Here is a 15,185-nt window from a genome sequence, read left to right on the forward strand (position 1 = left end):
TCGACAAAACAGATAGGAATCTTAAATCTAGTGGGAGAGGCTGGCAATAAACAAAACTAATAGGTAAATGAGATAGTACTTTAAAAGCAGTAAGTTCCAGAGAAGGAAAAATAAAATAAGAAAAAGGTATGTGGATTACCAAGGCAAAAAAAAAAAAAAAGGGGGTTTTTTTTTTTTTTAATTTTGAGCTTATTTATTTATTTTGAGAGAGAGAGCGCACACATGCATGAGTGGGGAGGGGCAGAGAGAGAGAGGAAGAGAGAAAATCCCAAGCGGCTCCCTGTTGTCCTCTCACAGCCCAATGCAGGACTCAATCCCAGGAACTGTGAGATCATGACCTGAGCTGAAATCAAGAGTCAGACACTTAACTGACTGAGCCACCCAGGCTCCCCAAGGGGTTAAAATTTTTAAAGAGAGGTCAGGCAAGGCCACATTCCTTGAGAAGGAAAGGAGGGAGCTGTGCATAAATAACAGGAAAAGGCATAGTAAGAAGTGAGAACAACAAGCTCAGTGGTTCTTCCAGAAGCACTTCTAGAGCGTTTAAAGGATCAGTCAGGTACTGCCGGGTTTGCCGCTGAGTAGAGAAGAAGGCAAATAAGAAATAAAGTCAGGGACACAGTGAGAGGCCAGAATATATGTGACTCTAGGGGCAACAAAGACTGAACTGGGAAGCCACTGCAGGAGTCTGCACTTAACTCTGGTTAATGTGAGATAATAGACTCAGGGGGTGGTTCAATCAAGGGTGGAAGTAGGGAGATCACTTGGGAGGACAATGTAATAATGCAAATGTGGCGACTTCGACCAGATTGGTAGCAGTGAATGTATTCAGTCTGGATACATTTGGAAGGTTAAGACAACAAAGTTTGCCGAAAAGAGTAACATAGGAGCGCGTGTTTGGACTGGAAGATAAGGACTTTGGTTTAGGCATGACAAATTGGAGATATTGAATATACAGGTGACCATAGAAAGTTAGGTTTTGGGAAGAAACTAAAGGCTGTCTGTATGCATTTAAGATTATCCAGCCCACAGGGAGCAAGACACTGGATGCGATCACAAAATGAGAGAGTTTAGTTAGAGCAGAGAAGAAAGCCACTGATATTGCCCTGGAATACTGGAAGATTAAAAGGCCAGGTGTAATGCCCGAAGTTCCGAAACCTCCCACAAAAGTCCACCAGAGTCGTGAGTCAAAGCCAAGCGGCAAGGGTCGTTTATTGCAGGTTCAAACCTGGTCCCCTGCGCACTCGTCGCCGGTGACGCAAGAGGCCTCGATCAGGGTTGGTACAGCGTTTTTATAGACAGAGACAAATAGCACAGGGGAGGTTTCCAATTATGAGGGGCCTGATTAGTTGATTTTAAAGTAAGGACATTTGTTGTTCTCTGATTGGGCGTCCTTTGTCTGTCCTTTGGCGGGAAGGCTTTGTCCGTTACTTGTGTGGGAAGAAAAAAGGGGGAAGGGGGAAGAGGGTAGGGTAGGTGGGGAATGTACTTAAGCAAGCAGGTTTACAGAAGCGAGAAATGCCGGTTAGTTTATGTACAATTACTCATTCCATTACCTATCAGACTACATTTAGGAAGGTTTACAACCCATTCTACTATACAGCGGGTTACATTCAGGAAGGGCTTCGCAATGCTCGTAGCAAACAGCAAGCAAAACAGACTTCTCAGCAATTGTATTTCTTATCAAAGATCCATAATAAGCAGAAAAGAGAGCCTAGCTTTAAACTAAGGCAGGGCTGTCATTTGGATTGTTCCTTTCACAGGGAGACAAGGAAGAACTCACAAATGAAACTAAGAAGAAAAAGCCCGTAGTATAAGAGAAAAACCAGGAGTGTGCTCACCTGGAATTAAAATAAAATAAAGTGCTTGAGAGAAATAGATGTCATACAGTTTTCATAGATCAACCGAGATGAGTACTGAGACTGGCCATTGGATTTAGAGATGTGGTGCCCTTGACAAAAGCCGTTTTTCCGGAATTGGTTGTGAAAGCCCTGTCAGAATGAGCACAACAGAAAACAGTGGTAGATCCACTGGAGACCGCAACCATAGTGCTCCTGCTGGCCCCCGCTCCTTGAAAGCCTGATCTCTCAGGCATAGTAGACATCAGTGCTACTTACCAGTTATTCTGAGGAAATCCTCTCTCAAGCACCCAAGAAGACCACCTCTTCTCTGTCTTGAAGTTAGGAATGGCCACTTGTCTTTCTCTGGCAAATGGATTGTCAGCAGAAGTGAGCTGTATCAATTCTGAGCAGAAGCATGAAGATCCAGTGTGTGATTGTCCATTTGCTTCTTTCTACTGCTGCCAGCAATGTTCGGTAAGGTTGGAACTTCATGAGCTTTGGTACAATATGAGCAGAAATCCTCCAAAAAGATGTGTTCATACGGCATGAGTAAAGAATAAACTTTATTGTTTCAAACCACTGAACTTTTTTTTAGGATCAATGGTTACCGCAGCCTCCTGTCGCCTAATCTGACTAATAAAACAGCTCGAGCCACTACTCTGTCTCTGTTGTGGCTGCCACAGCTGTTGTACCTGTACTTAGTGACTGCCCAGAACCTGCTCCACACTCATTGGGAGCTCACAAGCTCTCTGGAAGACGAACCTCATCTGCTTTCCTCATTGGCATCAGCAAACGCAGAATGGTAAGAATTTGCCCATATCCTAGACATAGGGCCCTCCTTCTCCTCCGTGAAATGGTGGGAGATGGCGATAAGGCATGCTTTAGTTTAACATATCTGTGGGAAGGATACGGTCTGTGCGTTCAGCGTAAGAGTCCACTGGATTCGAAGGAAAGCACCTGCTCTCATTTCATGTTTGGAATTAGGAAGTTCGTTTTATGCAGAAAAAAAAAAAGCATCCATAAATAAGTGTTTGGTAATTGTTAACTGTTACTTTTGATGCAGTTATTGTTCTATTGCCATTATGTCATTATTGCTGTTGCTTTTATTATTATATCTAGATGGGCATGATGACATTGAATGTCAAAATAAAATTTTATTTAGCACAAAAATTTATTTTCTACCATTCTCTGTATACCAGCGCATAAATGAAAGAGAAAACCTGAACTCACTCAGCATTTGTTAGCTGCCTGCTGCATATTGGACTTTTACTTGGAAGACTGATGTTGGCCAAGCCATGTTCAGGTTTATTTGTTTACTTCAGCTCCTTAGGGCATGAAGTCATTCATATAGGAAAAGAAAGCTCTCCATCAACCCCATTTATCTTCAGGGAGGAACAGCATAGACGACCATATTTTCTCATGTCAACACACTGATGTTGGTTTTCCCAATTCGCATGTTGGGAAATTGGACTCAATTGGATTGGGTGATTTGTAAAGGCCCAAACACTAAAGTCAGAGAGATACAGACAGACACAGATACAGAGAGACAAAGAGTCAGTAGAGTAAAAAAGAAAAAAAAAAACCCACAAAACTTGTGTTTTTAAAAATAAGTTTATTTCCCATGAAGTATTTCTCCATTGTCCAAGTAAATGTATGTTGCCTATAATTTGAATTTGAATAATGGCAATAATATGAGGGAATTGTAGCTGGGAGAAGCCCTGAACAGTGTACCAAATGACTCTGCTCTCATTCTTGTCCGTCTCTTGCTTCCATAAACTGCACCCAGATGGAACATTCAACTCCACAAGCCATTGAGGACTGTAAGATATTACATCATTATAATGCCATATATATAATTCACTCACCATATCAATGAAATGGTGATAAATGTTGGACTTACTCAAAAGGATCATATGACATACTTCATCTCAAGCCTTTTTTATTAATTTTTTTAACTTTCCATTATAACTTCTATCCGCTGATCACACGTATGATCATCAAAAAACTACTCAGCCCCCAAAATTGATGTGGCTTAGTGATACCTGAGAGAGACTGATAGCCAGGCCCTGGAAGGCATTGGAGGCTTGTTAATCTACTAGGAGCAAAAGGGTAAGTAAAACCAACATTTGGGGAGTCTTAATTTCTTCATCTATAAATTGGGAATAACAACCCGATGATACAAGATGTGTAAAGGACTTAATTAAAACAACAACAACAACAACAACAACAACAACATTTTATTTCTAAAGTTAGGTACCACTACGTATATGAGGCTGGCAAAAATTATATTCTTTTTTTTTTTTTAATTCAACAAGCATCTGTTGAAGAACTGTGTGACATAATCCCTGACCTCAAAGCCTTTTCAATCTAGTGCAAGAGACTGTCAAGATAATTATGACTGAACGATTCACTGTAAGAAGTCCTGTCACAGAGAGCAGAAAGCCTGCTCTAAGAAAATCAAGAAAAGAGAACAAACTTGGTCTGAGGCTCTCCTAGAATGATTATCTGAAGATATGGTTTAATTAATTTCCTAGAGCTGCCATAACGAAGTAGCACAAACTGCTGGATTAAAATAGAAATGGATTGTGTCATAATTCTAGAGGCTCGAATTCCAAAATTCAGGTGTTTTCATGGCCATGGTTCCTTCAAAACCCCTTGGGGAGGATTGTTCCTTGCCTCTTCTAGCTTCTGGTGGCCTCAGGTACTCCTTGGCTCATGGCCACATCCCTCCGGTCTTTGCCTCTGTCTTCACAGCTGTCTTCTCCCCATGTGTCTGTCCTCGCACAACATTCTCTTCTGTGTGTGTGTCTGTGTGCAAATGTTCCTCTTATAAAGACACCAGTCCCATTGGGTTAGGTCCATGCTAATGACTCATCTTAACTTGACTGCATCTATAAAGACCCTATTTCCAAATAAAGTCACATTCACAGCTACTGGGGATTAGGACATCAATGCATCTTCTTTTGGATGGGGACATAAATGAAGCCATTATATTCATGGAAAGTTAAGTGTGGCATACCAGGAACATGAGGAGAAATGAGAGGGGAGAACTGGAGCCAGATAGTGAAGAACACAAAATACCACGTGCAGGACCCCTTAGGCATGTTTCATCAGGAGAGTGAAAAAAGCAGCTTTTTAATAAAGATATTTCTTACAGCAATGAAAAAAATGGATCAAATGGGCATTGACAGTCTTGCAAGAAGGCCCTAGCAGTTGTCCAGATGAATAGTAGGGAAGCACAAGAGAGGCCAGGGATGCAGGAAGCTTCTCGGATGAGATGACAATTTATTCTATGTGGGAGAATCAAGAGAGGAAGAGATAAGAGTAAGGTCCTGAGGTTTTTAGCTTTAGGTGCTGGGAAGTTGGTGAAGCTGTCAGCCAAGAGATGAACCATATGTGGCAAAGCTAATTGGGAATTAGTAGAAAGGAGGAAGCAGCTGAAAGGTTTGATTTAGTATATGGCAAGTTTGGGGGAAAATGGAATTTAAGCAAAATCTTGAGAAATACAAATGATGAATATATCTTGTATTGGGCTAGTTCTTACACGTTTCAAAACTTTAGAAGAGGTTATGATCTTGACTGTTAATGCTGAGGTCACAAGGGTAATAAGTTATCCAAGGTGTAAGAGTTTTATATTGCCACATAATAAATGACCACAAACTCAGTAGCTTATAACAGTACACACTTATCTCACAGCTTTGGTCAGTGAGGAGTCCTCTGTTCAGAGTCCACCTGGCTAAAATCAGGTCAGGAGTATGATATCATCTGAAGGTCAGGCTCTCCTTCCATGTTTACTGGCTACTGCCAGAATGCAGATGCTTGAGGTTATAGAACTGAGGCCCTCAGCTCCTAGCGACTGCCCATGATCTCCCACCACAAGACCCTCTCCACAACAGGCACTTTGCTACTTCAAAGCCAGAAGGAGAGCATCTATGCTGCTTTGAATCCCTCTAACTTCTAGACCATCTTTTAGAGCAGCCAACTGATTAGGTCAGGCCCACCCAGAATGGTCTCCCTTTTTATTAACTTAAAGCCAGCTTCTTAGGGGCATTGATTACACCTGAAAATTTTCACCTTTGGCATATAATGTAACCTATCATGGGAGTGATATCTCATCATAATTACAAACCCTACCTACATATAGGAAGACAATGAATGACACAGGGTGTGTGTACAATGCCGTAGGAATCTTGAGGTCCATCGTAGAATTCTGCCTATCCAATAAGGTAACACAGTGACTGTTGGTAGAGCAATTACTATGCTTCACATCTTCTGACCTCAATCTTGATGTCATTTTCCAATATGCTATTTTGCCCCCAGGGATGGCACACATCTAATTGTCTTTGAGTAATGAAATGTTTGTGTAGGGCTGTGATTTTGACTCAGCAACTATCATTTGCATTCTTATACAAAATCTATGAACATTCTTAACCATGACTATGAGTTTTTGTCACATGGTTACCATCAGAAATAAAGATCCATTTTGTACCGTCAGAATAAGCTGACAAAACAAGAAAGTTGGTATACATTTTAGAAATGGTTAATGAGTTTAAATTTTCTAGATATTCCATATTCCTCTCAGTTAACATTAAAAGTCAATCCCATGACTGTAGCAATTAATAATAACAGTGATGATGATTATTTATACTCTGTACCTTAAGCTAGCCTCAAAACAATTCTTGAATTCTATTCAATAAGCCCTAATTTATCATCAACTATTTGTATTGTGGTAAGCTCTGTGTATATAAAAATCAGCAAACTACAGACTTTTTCCTTACCTAGCTCAAAGTATAGTTAAATGAAATATATAGATCATGTTATTTCATTTAAGAAGGGAAACAAGGCTCAGACAGGGTAATTGCTGAATAGAGAACACACAGCGCATTAAGTAGAACAGATCACTTGTTCTAACCTTATAGCCAGCTATCTTCCTACTGCCTCATATCATTGTATATTTTAGTGACATAACATTCAAGTAATTCATGTACACTCATTTATACTTTGGAATAACATGTTAAGGGGAAGATTCGTAGTAGGAGACACAACATTGATGCAAAAATGCACTGGATTTCTTTATGGACACTTCTTTCTCTAAGTGCCCAAAACTCAACACACCAGATTAGGGAAGCATCCAACACTGGCCAGTGTGCCACGTGGTCATCCTTGTTGTTGCAAACTTTCTAGAGCAATACCTGAAAATGAGACAAGAGTAACCTTCTCTCTCGTGCCAGGGTTTGGAATTTTCCCCAAAGGTCAGAAGGAATTTCCCAGGGAATTGCTACTGGAAAGGACCAGCTTACCTAATTGCTTTGCTGATTCAGAAGGGAAAAGAATCCCCTGAAATCAGTGAAAGAGAAGTGATTTGAGGCCAGGGCAATCAAAGTAGGAAGCCAGATTCTTCAAGAGGGCCTCCCCAAGAATGATAGTATTACAAAAGCAGATGTTCCCCAAATGGCCAAATAGCTTTGAAAATTGCTTACCTAGTATTTGGAGGAGAAAACAACATTTAAAACTGAATGCAGCAAAGAATAAATACTGTTAAAATGCCAATACTACCCAAAGCTATCTACACATTCAATGCAATCCCAATCAAAATTGCACCAGCATTCTTGAAGCTAGAACAAGCAATCCTAAAATTTGTATGGAACCACAAAAGGCGCCAAATAGCCAAAGTAATTTTGTTTTTTTTGTTTTTTTTTAATTTTTTTTAATGTTTATTTATTTTTGAGACAGAGAGAGACAGAGCATGAATGGGGGAGGGGCAGAGAGAGAGGGAAACACAGAATCAGAAGCAGGCTCCAGGCTCTGAGCCATCAGCCCAGAGCCCGACGCAGGGCTCGAACTCACAAACCGTGAGATCGTGACCTGGCTGAAGTCGGACGCTAAACCGACTGAGCCACCCAGGCGCCCCTAGCCAAAGTAATTTTGAAGAAGAAGACCAAAGCAGGAGGTATCACAATCCCAGACTTTAGCCTCTAATACAAAGCTGTAATCATCAAGACAGCATGGTATTGGCACAAAAACAGACACATAGACCAATGGAATAGAATAGAAACCCCAAAACTAGACCCACAAAAATATGGCCAACTAATCTTTGACAAAGCAGGAAAGAATATCCAATGGAAAAAAGATAGCCTCTTTAACAAATGGTGCTGGGAGAACTGGACAGCAACATGAAGAAGGATGAAACTAGACCACTTTCTTACACCATTCACAAAAACAAACTCAAAATGGATAAAGGACCTGAATGTGAGACAGTAAACCATCAAAACCCTAGAGGAGAAAGCAGGAAAAAGACCTCTCTGACCTCAGCCGCAGCAATTTCTTACTTGATACATCCCCAAAGGCAAGGGAATTAAAAGCAAAAATGAACTATTGGGACCTCATGAAGATAAAAAGCTTCTGCACTGCAAAGGAAACAGTCAACAAAACTAAAAGGCAACCAACGGAATGGGAAAAGATATTTGCAAATGACATATCAGACAAAGGGCTAGTATCCAAAATCTATAAAGAGCTCACCAAACTCCATACCTGAAAAACAAATAATCCCGTGAAGAAATGGGCAGAAAACATGAATAGACACTTCTCTAAAGAAGACATCCGGATGGCCAACAGGCACATGAAAAGATGCTCAACATCACTCCTCATCAGGGAAATAGAAACCAAAACCGCACTCAGATATCACCTCACGCCAGTCAGAGTGGCTAAAATGAACAAAACAAGAGACTATAGATGCTGGAGAGGATGTGGAGAAACGGGAACCCTCTTGCACTGTTGGTGGGAATGCAAATTGGTGCAGCCACTCTGGAAAACAGTGTGGAGGTTCCTCAAAAAATTAAAAATAGACCTACCCTATGACCCAGCAATAGCACTGCTAGGAATTTACCCAAGGGATACAGGAGTGCTGATGCATAGGGGCACTTGTACCCCAATGTTTACAGCAGCACTCTCAACAATAGCCAAATTATGGAAAGAGCCTAAATGTCCATCAACTAATGAATGGATAAAGAAATTGTGGTTTATATACACAATGGAGTACTACTTGGCAATGAGAAAGAATGAAATATGGCCTTTTGTAGCAATGTGGATGGAACTGGAGAGTGTTATGCTAAGTGAAATAAGTCATACAGAGAAAGAGAGATACCATATGCTTTCACTCTTATGTGGATCGTGAGAAACTTAACAGAAGTCCATGCGGGAGGGGAAGAAAGAAAAGAAAAGAGGTTAGAGAGGGAGAGAGCCAAAGCATAAGAGACTCTTAAAAACTGAGAACAAACTGAGGGTTGATGGGGGGTGTGTGGGGGGGAGGGTGGGTGATGGGTATTGAGGAGGGTACCTTTTGGGATGAGCACTGGGTATTGTGTGGAAACCAATTTGACAATAAATTTCATATTAAAAAAAAAACTGAATGCAACAGCTTTAGGTCACAAACAACTGTATTATTCTAGATAAGCTCCTTGGTATTCTTTATTTAGAACTACTTTAAAAGCTCCCATTGAACCTCATTGTATTTTTATATCTGACTTCTGATTGGCTTGGGCTTCCATCATCTGCACCCTCCTTAACAGTAAGCAGGAGAGGGTAAAAAAAAAAAAAAAAGAAAAAAAAGCTAAAGTTTTCCATTCTGTACACAGCATTTGAGAAAGTTTCTTCTTTCCCATTTTCATCAAGTTATTCAAATTCATTAATGATTAGGCAAAGGGAATAAATTGCTGGCTAATTAAATTTGCAGATGGTATTCAGTAGTGAGGGTATGTGAGGATAAGGGGATAATGTAAGAGGCCTCAAAAGCTTTGTGTTCTATGCATGAGAAAATGGAAGGGCATGAGTCATTGTGTGTAATTACCACTGGCAGACAGAAAAAAGGCAGAAGGGAGGCTCCTGGAAGAGAGAGCGGCTGGATAGCAGTGAGAGGACATTTGCAGGAGGAGTATGGACTCTAATAGCTGTGAGATATTAGTGAACAATCACTCCTGTCCCGGCCAGCTCCTGGATTCATTTAGAGGAGACCTCCCGTGTGTGTATAATTCTAGAGAGAAACTTCCAAAACCTCATCCCCAAATGAGTTTTTGATATTTGGCAAGCCACAGAGTCCACATCTTATCTCCGGCCACAACACGGCTCCTGAGTTAGCCATTGGGGTTTCACTCAATCACCAAGTAAAATAAGCTTATTGGCAATGGTATGTGGCCATATGCCAGAAAGTGCATAAAGCCAGACAATATGTACAGCATATATTTCTCAATTACTAGCTTTGCTCATGACAAGTAAGGTAAACATACAAAAATAAACACAGACACACTGTGTATATGATGGAGAAATTGCATGATTTCGGGGCTATAACTTAAGACTTGAAAGAGATTTCTTCCTTAGAGTGCACCATATTGACATATCTCCAGATGTTCTGTGAGGACATATATACTCTTCCTTGATGTTACAAGTATTTAGGAAGAAAAAGTTGATAAACTTGATATATTCCAAATATGTGGATAGCATGATATGAGATAATCATGTTTTTAGAAGTTCCTTAATTTATTAAATATTAATGGATAACCTGTACTGGACCCTTTTATCCTGGTGTAGAGAGTTACACTGATGTATAAAACAAGTCCCTACTCTCAGGAACTTGCATTCAGACTCTCTGTTGTATTTACGAAGTCCTTCCCATATAGTAATTTAACATAATCTTATGTGATGTGGGAAACAAAGGCAGAAGGAAATGGCAGATAAAATTAAATTTCCTTATAACCTGCAGCCCATTGAGAAATACTTGAGGCAGGCGACGTAAAAATGTTTCCCCAGGAACTTCCTACTGTCTTAATGCTAATGCTTTGCTAGGGGGAGAAAACAACCTTAGCTTGACAATAGCTAGGCCTTCAGTATCCTAAGAGTCTTCTTTAGCATATCAAATGTCACTGGAAACTTCCCCTGGACTTTTACCTCCCCCACTCCATAGTATATAACCAGTCTCTCACCATGGTCCTGGGGCAGCTCTTCCTGCCCAAGGGATTCTGTCCCCATCTTCAATAAAATCACCTTTTTGCACCAAAGAGGTCTTTAAAAATTCTTTCTTGGTCATTGGCTCTGGACCCACGAACCCCATTGTCACCTCAAAAAATCTCATTATGTAAAATAGCATTGATTGATATTCATTTATTAGTTTACTTTGCACACATTTATGGTACACTTTTCATGTACTTAGTGCTGTACTAGGCAAGAGAGTTACAGAAGTGGATATTTCAGACCTGTCCTCTGCCCTAAAAGAGCATGAATTTTAGTAAGGAAGACTATCAATTAAGCAACCAATTCTGATTCTATGTAATGAGTTTATACAAGTGACGTAGAATTTGGTACAGGATGATTTGGCAACGGTGTTTCATCTGCAATGAGATACAGAATAGTCCTCTGGAAGGAGATATGTTAAAGCCTAAACTGGACAAATGTGTAGGAGTTGGTCAGATGGACAGAATGGAAAACTATTTCAGGTAGATGTGATAGCAAGTGAGGGGGTGAGAGGGAACATCACCTACTGTAGGGCGTGAAAGACATTCATAATGGCTAGAATGTGCCACGAAGAGCAGAATGTGAAGAGTCAAGGCAGTGGACACAGATTTGATCACGGAGATCTTCACAGGCCATGCCAATGGATTTGTGTGTTATCCAAGGATGACAGAAAGAACCTGAAGGGTGTTGAGCAAGAGCAGGACACGATCAAAGTTGTGTTTTTTATTTATTTATTTTATTTATTTATTTAGGTTTATTTATTTTGAGAAAGCGTGTGAGAGGAAGCCCAAGTGGGGGAGGGGCAGAGAGAGAGAGAATCCCAAGCAGGCTCCAAGCTGTCAGTGCAGAGCCCAATGCGGGGCTTGAACTCACGAAATGTGAGATCATGACTTGAGCCAAAATCAAGAGTCAGACACTTAATCGACTGAGCCACCCACGTGCTCCCAAAGTTGTGGTTTTTAAATAGTCACTCTGGCTTCGGTGTGGAGAATGGGTTTGAAGGGGATGGCATGGAAGCAGGAAGACCCTTTGGGAGGTCCTTGTAAAGTCCGGGCAAAAGAAGATGCTGTCAGGCTGGACTCGTGTGGTGGTAGTGAAGAGGGACCAAGGTGATATTTAGGAGGAGAGTCCGGAGGATCTGTAGAGTGGTCAGAGATGGGTCAAAGGCAAGGAAGTGAAAGGTGACTCAGATTTGGGTTGGGTAACATTTTGCATGTAGTTGCTACAGTAGTTTGGGGAAGAGAAGAGTGAACTTGATCTTGGATATCTGGAATATGAACTATCCATATGCACAGAATCAGTAAGTAGTAGAACTGGAACCTGGAAAGCAGGAACAGGCCAGACCTTGATCTTTTCAGGGTGTTCTTGATCTCGCTATAACTTCCGTGGTTGGCAGAACAACATTCTGCATATTGTGCTAATTAGACTAGATAGCCTCCAAACATTGATGCCGGGACTCTTCCCATCATACAAGAGTATGGCCAGACCCCACTCTGTCTTGTCATCATTTTGAGAATAAACCCAATCTTGTCCTGAGATCGGTCTAAAGTGACTTGTACAACGTCCTGCAGCCACTAGTGGACGAATGGAAACCTGAGTTCCAGCTCCCCACCTCCACTCCCCGGATCATGAAAGCCCGCCTATCCTCAGTGTCTGTGGTGAGTCTTCTCTGTGTCTTACTCTACTTCCAACTGGTAAAAGTGTCTACAATTTTTTTTTTCCTGGGCCATGATGCAGGTCCCTACGTGGAAGCTCCTTCTCACTGCTAAAGGAAGCCAAAGGCCTATGTGAACACGAGTGCCATTTCTCCCTGACCAGCCGTCACTGTCACAGACTGACCACTCTGGCAGTGCTGCCTCGTACGAGCGGGCAGGTTGACTGACAGGAAGCACAGATCTGCCGCTCACACAAATCTAGGCAGGCCAGGGATAGAAAACAGGTGTGCTGGGCCTGTCTGGCACCGACAGCTTCTGCCACACCAACATGTCAGTCAGCACCATGTTAAACTAGCCTTTGTGTCACTCAAAAATAGTCTAGCACCGGCTCCAGGGGTGGCTTCTGGGGAGCCAACTGGGTCCCTCGGCTGCTGCAGAGAAAGGGGGTTACCAGGTCCCTCGGCAGCATCTGCCACACCTCCTTCCCTTGCCAGATAATTAGGATACAGTCCAGTTGGGTGACTTTGTCCTACCCAAGGAAGTGACAGCTAATACTGGGCTGGCAGAGGAGAGCACTCAGTAGTTCATAATGACCGTCCAAATCGGCAGGAGCTGTCTGGTTCATCCAAGAAAAGTTGAGTTTTGTTTATTCTTTCTTTAGGGAGGAGGGCGAATGGCAAGGCTAGGTGTGCTCTGAAATGGGAATCTGACTACATTGGCACTTACGTACACCTATTCATGTGGATATAACAGACTTGGATACGGGTTCCTAGACACAAAACTATCTGTTCATATATAGGCTCCTTTACGCACCAACCACAAGCATGCAAACAGATATATACGTCTGCAAAGACTTGTATGCTAATTGCATGCTCATAAACACACATGCAGACTTGCATTCAGAGTCACACATATGGAAAACACACATGCATACATAAAATGTATTTGCTGCATATGTGGCCACACCCCAAAACACAGACATTGTTATGTAAAAGTACATATACGGTACATGCAGATCGATGAACTCATAGACACAGGCAATATAGATAGGAATATATGTGAAAGGACGCTTGTACAAATGCACGCACTTGCACACACACCCACACACACTCTTTTATCAGGAATGGATTTAAAGAGAAAGGGAGAAAGGATGAGGAACATTTATGTATTGGAGTTTCTACTTGCCATCACTCAAATCACTTCCAAGAGTGTAAAACAGAAGAGGGGGGAAAAATCAATTCCTGATAGGAGAGGTTCAAGGAGCTGTGAAATCAATTATATTTTATTTTCAAATATCATTCAGAGAAGTTTACACTCTTTCAGAAAAGTCTGGTCTTGCCGGGGGGCAAAGAACCAGCTGGAAATGGTCCTGTGAAAGGCACTGCCAAGTTCAAGGCAAAGGCCAGTGCGGAGGTCAGAAATGACGCTTTCATCTTCTCTGGCAGGAGAAGGGGGTGGGGAGGGTTTCAAGTGCCCCCATTCAAATAATGGCCACAAGGGCTATCCGATGTGACACTGGTCACCTCATTGATTGCTGAGTTTGACTTGGTCAATTCGCATTAAAAAATAAATGTACGTGAGATCTGAATGGAGCCTTAGAAAGCTCCTTTAAAAAAAAAGTACAAAGAGACAAAAAGGCTAGAAGAAGAGGCGTGACTTGCCCGACATCGTCCAGGAAGAGGGTGCAGAACCTGGGACGGAGCCCAGCCAGCTGGTTTCCCAGCCCCAAACTTCCTGCTTCTCCCATTAGACATCTGCCTTCAGAGCACCCTCCCTACAAGGCAGAACTTTGATTTCTCAAAGAGCTTTATAAACATGCAGCAATTAACTCATGCAGTATCGGGGGTATTTACAGACAGCAGACTGACAGCTGGTGGTATCACCAGGGCCAGACCCACGCGGTATATGCTAAGACCAGCACAACCCAGTCAGGTTTCCATCTGAACAGCCTTCCTGCCTTTGGGATTGGCTTTATTGTCAATAGATGATGTTAAAGGTGCCGGGTCCTTGATGACCAGGGCTGGGCCATAGAGTACATAGCAGGACGCTGTGGAAAAACAAAAACAAAGCCAGAAACCCAGCATACTCTGAAATGCAGAAACCTTAATAAGCAAAGAAGATCTACAAAAAGTGAAGGGGTCAGGGGAGAGGCAACACAGAAGGTGACATTGAGAAAGTCAGATGCTGCCATTACAAGCATCAGTTTTGTCACTGAGAAAAACAAAAGTGGAGAACAAAAAGATAAATCTGGGTTGCCAGGGTTTTTAAATTAGTGAATGTATCTGAAAATGCATTGTGAACTTATTGGACAAATGTAAGCTATGTTACTGTCTATAGTCTTAGTGAAGGAATACATCATCCCAAGTTGTGTTTGTTTGTTTGTTTGTTTGTTTTTTTATGCTGTTATCCTCACTGTGAATGTCCTTTTTGTTCCCTGAATTGAACTTGAGTTGTTCTTTAAAAAAAAATTTTTTTTTTCAACGTTTATTTATTTTTGGGACAGAGAGAGACAGAGCATGAACAGGGGAGGGGCAGAGAGAGAGGGAGACACAGAATCGGAAACAGGCTCCAGGCTCTGAGCCATCAGCCCAGAGCCCGACGCGGGGCTCGAACTCACGGACCGCGAGATCATGACCTGGCTGAAGTCGGACGCTTAACCGACTGCGCCACCCAGGCGCCCCTTGAGTTG

This window comes from Herpailurus yagouaroundi, unplaced genomic scaffold, assembly GCF_014898765.1.
Source record: "Herpailurus yagouaroundi ecotype Mexico unplaced genomic scaffold, PumYag 160, whole genome shotgun sequence".
NCBI lineage: Eukaryota > Metazoa > Chordata > Mammalia > Carnivora > Felidae > Herpailurus > Herpailurus yagouaroundi.